Source organism: Ostrea edulis, chromosome 8, assembly GCF_947568905.1.
Source record: "Ostrea edulis chromosome 8, xbOstEdul1.1, whole genome shotgun sequence".
In the NCBI taxonomy this organism is placed as follows: Eukaryota; Metazoa; Mollusca; class Bivalvia; order Ostreida; family Ostreidae; genus Ostrea; species Ostrea edulis.
The window spans coordinates 30438767-30444570 of NC_079171.1; the positions used below are offsets into that span (position 1 = coordinate 30438767).

Here is a 5804-nt window from a genome sequence, read left to right on the forward strand (position 1 = left end):
GCCTTGGCCTTGAAATGTTTCAGTACCTGTCTACAATCTAATAACCCCGGGAGGACCCTTAATGCACGTTTCCCTTATCAGTTGTGTATAGAGATTCATATTGCAATCTTTGAATGTAAAAGTACGCGTCTTTTTGTGAAAATAACTAAAAAACTGTTTTTGCAAAAAAACCCACCTGGCGTTGTTTGGGAATTCCGGTGTTTTGACATTGGTTGAATGTAATTATGTACACCTAGTACGATCCGTTCTCGTCCGCCAGATGTCTCCGATTCGTTCAAGAGGACGCTTTGCAAGCCATATGTGATTAAAGTATTGAATTCCAGATTTAAGGGGAAAAAATCTGACAAGTAACCAAGATTAAGGTAACGCATATATTTTTTTTGCCAGGTTAGAGAAATTGTAAAACCCCGTGATTTCATTCTGACAGCCTTAAATTGATTTTCTTTGCGTTGATTGAATTTTTATTTTTTGCGGAGGGGGGGGGGGGAGTCCTAAACTTGGCAGGGTTGTGTTTGCTAAGACAATGTAAAACAAATTAGAATCACATTCTATATTTCATATGAAGAATAAATCACTCATTTGAAAATACTATACTTAATTACTCCACGACTTCAAGACTGAATTAAGGCATATGTAAAGATTTTATGTTATAATTTCAGCATATGCTAACCAATGGCGGATCCAGAATATTTTTTCAAAAAGACCCAAGTTTGTAACTTTACCGTACCAAGAAAGTGTGTGACTGTGTTAGTGGTGGTGGTTGGGGGGGGGGGGGGTTGAAGGGATGAAAACCCCAAAAATGACCAAAAAATGACCTTTTAAAAACAAAATCAAGCATACTAAGACCAAAAAAATCAAGCCAACGGAGTTTGTTACCACTCCCTCAAGATCCGTCGCTGTTTATTAAACTATTCCTTCAGCGTGGAGTGTTTTAAGTTTGATCTGGTATTGGCTTTGCAAATTGGCACGGCGTTCTCTTTCTAAAATCAAGAGTTGGTTAATTTTGAACGTAAACACGAGAAATGTCAAGAAAAAAAAATGTTTCAATTGTATTTCATGAAGAACAACAGGACTATAGAGAACATGACGTTTCATTTACGTCGATCTTGTTTCGGAAATGCTAAAACAAGCACCTGGTGATTTAACGCTTCGAAAGAATGGCTCATCTTGAAAAAGCCGTCATGTTCGGCCACTTTTCTGGGGGTTTTACAGGGAAGAATGTTTTAAAACAGTCGTAACGGATTCGCAAACGAATTTTGGGCAATGAAGAACCCATAAACCAACTTTATGTGCAACTTTGTATTGTTACTGAAATTCTACGCTGCTACTAAACGAAATCATCAATTCATCAACGCATATTACCCCGTCTCGTTCTGGGATATTCACAGTCCATAAAATCAGGCTGAATCACTCCATTCTACCTGTCTATATATATAACTGGAAGATTGAAGAGAGAGAGAGAGAGAGAGAGAGAGAGAGAGAGAGAGAGAGAGTAAAACGTGTAAAGTGGGGATAAATTTCAACCAATGGACAGAGATTATGAGGGCAGATTTGCATGTACACTATGAGGACAAAAATAAATGTCCTCACAATTACGTCCTCATAAATGTGACCTACAGCATGTGAAAGATGTAGATACAAAATATTAGATTAGTGAGGACAAGTGGTGTGGGTACATGTCCTTACTAATATTCTCTCGAGAAAACCCTTAGTTTGTTTTGTAATTCGAAAGAGAGTATTAGATAGACTTTTATAGGTGTCCCTATAGCTATACCTAACATAGTACTTTTTTGCCTTTAGAAGAGAGAGAGAGAGAGAGAGAGAGAGAGAGATAGAGAGAGAGAGAGAGAGAGAGAGACGGACAGACAGACAGAGATGTTAACCTCAATACCCCTTGTACACTGTACTAGATATAAAATATCAGCTCTTCTACCAAAGCTTCCAATCACTTTTCGAATTCATATGCAGAAAGAACAAAAAAAAATAAAAAATAAAAAACTTCGGGCATGGGGTACAAAGCGGGGTGGAGTGAAATCTGCATTTGATAGTCAGGAGTAGAATGGAATCTGCATGTAATAGTCAACGTTTTGAGCATCAGTTTAAGAAAAATAGTACTCTGGAATAAGCTATACAATCAATACAAGTCAAAAGCTGGGTGTATCTAGACTAAATAGCCCTAGATGTAAAGATTCGAAACGATGTCAAACGACGGCAGGATGGACAGTGTCCGAAACAGGGATTCAAACCAGGACAGGATGGACAGTGTCCGAAACAGGGATTCAAACCAGGACAGGATGGACAGTGTCCGAGACAGAGATTTAAACCAGGACAGGATGGACAGTGTGTTTGGAATATAACTAGGATGAGGGGATTTTTTCATTATTCAGCTTCAAAGACATAACCAAAACCAATAGAAAGCATTAGAATATTTGACACTGCAGCAAGCAGCAAATTTGTCATATTTTGAAACTACATAATAATGAGCATGATGCGTTAAGAATTTATATTTCATCACCTTGAATTAATAGTATCATTCCTTTTCCTGTTTTCGTACTCAAATTAATAGTTTGCCTCCATCAACTGTCCATATTCAACTATGTTGATATCAAAAGCACTTTTTAGTATGTGTTTTTCAACAAAATGGATAATATGGAAATTAACTTTCTATACATCTATTGACCATATAGCTTATTTCCCCCTTAGACTGATACTAGTATTCAAAACTGTTAATATCTATACAGATTTCACATCACTCCATGACCGCTAAGCTTTTTACCTCAAGCTAAAAATGTCACACTACATGTACTATTGTTTGCCCCCCGCCCCCCCCCCCCTCCCTCACTCCTCCCTTCCCATCCTCTTCTTCTTCGACTCTTTGTCCTAAATCATTTTATTTCAAAATGTGAATTTCTTATAATAAAATGCAGCATTAAACAAAAAAACACAAGGTCGCCCCTTACCATTCAAAATGTAAAACCAATCTGATTATCATGCAAATTTCTCTCTGTAAAAGCCATTCATTCTACGGATATTAACTCCATCAATTTCTGGAAATAATTAAAACACAGAGTGAATATAAGTCACTCGTCATTGCAAACATAGTTGTTTCTGTTTGTATGTAAATAGGGGTAGGGGTTAAACCCAGAAAAGGAACAAAAGTTCAACTAAGAGCAATTTTCACGAGTCATATGTCAATAGAAATCAAACGGAGTTACGCGTCACACAAAAATGTTACATAAATAAATCAGGTTGTTCATCTGTCAAAAAAGAATGGCGACTTGTAGTTCAGGCGAATTATCTAAATATTCAGTTATAATTTGACTTTTTAAGGTCACGTCACATTGACTTTCTTCTGACACGGGTTTTTTTTTTTTTTAAAGAGTACACTTTCAGGCATTCTTCTTCCAGTGTCTTTCTTTTCCTTCTTGACGTCCACCCATGTTTTTAAGAACTTTTTGTGATTTAAGAGTCTACAGAAGAAAAATTAAAGCACCGAGAGGAAAAAAAAATATTTAAGTATCTCTTCACGGGAAAGTGAACACTTTTTATGCACATAAATGTTACGCACAATATCATGAAAAATTTGTTTAAATTCCGATCTGAAGTACGGGGTAGGTTTTATGGATTTGCTTTGAAAATTGAAACAACAAAGCACTGAAAAAGCAGGGAAGATATAGTGTATGTATTGATAATACATGTTGTTTTGCCGCATAACGTTTCACGTGTTGGAGCCAATGACAAATTACCGTTTGCTGTTTATATGCCTGCCATCTGTCAGTTTCATTTGAGTATGCAGGCACGTGGCATCGTTTATGAAAGTGGTGAGGGAGGTGGGAAGCCGGGGGAATAATTGACAGTTGACTTGTCTGGTAAAAAAAATGTTGATCTTTAAAATCTGAGAGAGAGAGAGAGAGAGAGAGAGAGAGAGAGAGAGAGAGAGAGAGAAAGTTTTGGAGAATTCGTCAGTTGATATTGCTTTAAATGGCTACGGTTTCTTTTTTTTTCTTTTTTAAAAAGGGGGGGGGGGGAGCGCACATCCTTCGCTACATGAGCTAACTTCATCAAACTTACATTCTCCTCATCCTCTACTTCTGTCAAAAATAGTAGGGAGAATGCCAGACGTCTACTCGATCTATCTTTATTTTACTGATATGAAAAATACAAAGATAATGTAAACCATTGTCAAAACAAATGCGTGAGGGTAGTCCACAAATGAGCACCCCCCCCCCCCCCCCCCCCCCCGATTCTACGTGATTGATACTACATACAGCTGACGAACATAATCTCGAAATTCATTAAAATTCATAACACCTGACGGGAAAATCGATGGCTTTTTTATTGATTTCGATAGACGATAATGTCATTTGATCTGATTCATTACATATGTGTTTCATTTCATGCATGAGAGAGAGAGAGAGAGAGAGAGAGTAGTGGGGTCGGTGAGATAGGTTGGGGAATAGAACGAGAGAGAGAGAGAGAGAGAGAGAGAGAGAGAGAGAGAGAGAGAGAGGGGGGGACTAATAAAATGTAGAACGTAACCCCCTCGTTAAACTCCCCATTCTGTTATAAGTGGATGTTTCGTTTTGTAATCCATCATTTGTTCACCTAGCTATAGTTTCAGGCCAGACGGCAATTAGTTATGGAAGCACCATAATTTTAATGAAGCATCTTATTTCTGGAGACCATGCACCCTCTTCCAGCGGAGGGGCACTGTCTCTGTAAATTGGGGTGATGTGATGGAATGCCGCTGAAACACATATGTAGCTCCAATGCTTTTGCATAATAACGCACAAAAATCAAAGCATGTCATTCAAATATATGGCAAGAATATTATTTTCTTTTGCAACAAAATATATAATTATATCTTCTTTTTTTACTATGTGTTTAACTACATACGCCTAGCCCTAAGTTTAATTTTAAATTGTTGTTTATTGTTTGATCCACGCCTGTATTGATTATTGTGATCATATTGGATTTTCGAATGCATGTATAAATCCATCCTGATGAAATGGGAATCGAATGGGTTAACTTTACATGCAATGTATAAAAACTTACCGGCATATACATATAGGATTTGAAATACATGCATGAATTGGATTTGGGGCCACGATGTCATATAGAGGCAACGCAACTGCGGCTACAGCCACCCCACCCCCATCACACCCCTGTGACCCCCTGAGAACCATGACCTTGAAACAAACAAGAAGATAGAAAAATAACAGCGCTGTTCACCGGATATTTTAGTTTGTTTACAAGAGTAGTATAAAATCGCTTACCTAATGCCAGAGAAAGCTCCTTATAATCCAAAACGAAAAGGGGGGTCTTGTTTCTACTAGGGCTGTGAATGGTCACACACCTCTGGCAAAAATAGTATCACGTGTCACAATCACAGAAGAAATCGCTTTCCTTCACCACAATCAATATTCATAAGAAATACACAGATATAGATCAATTCTGAATGCTTTTGGATTATAATAACATCTCCCGGATTGCCTGCCCAGAATCGTTGTTGCAACTAGTCTAACACATTCCCGTTCCGGTCTGTTGACTTCTCTGCAACAAGTGGCTACAAAGAGAACGCATTTGTAAAACCTGATCGAAGATGTTATCTGACAGGAAATTAAAGAAATTTTCGTACGTTAAAAATTGAAAAGCGATGAAAAATTTTCTTGGTTAAGTGAAGGATTTAATTTGTTGCCTCGGGGGAAAAAGTAAAGTTCTGCCATTTAGCGATATAATCCAGGGGAAAAGTGCCCTGCGTTTTGAAAGGTGTCAAGTTTTTGTTCAATCTACTTTCCGCTCCG

At 37.7% G+C, this 5804-nt stretch overlaps 1 protein-coding gene across 1 annotated transcript in view; it reads right to left on the reverse strand.

Moving 5' to 3' along the window:
* LOC125661522 (fasciclin-1-like) overlaps nucleotides 1-5534 on the reverse strand; it is a 49405-nt gene extending 43871 nt beyond the window's left edge. The window contains exon 1 of the mRNA XM_056147338.1: nucleotides 5277-5534. The gene's annotated coding sequence lies outside the window, so the exon portion shown is untranslated. The remainder of the gene's footprint in view (nucleotides 1-5276) is intronic.
* Between the last annotated feature and the right edge of the window lie 270 nt (nucleotides 5535-5804).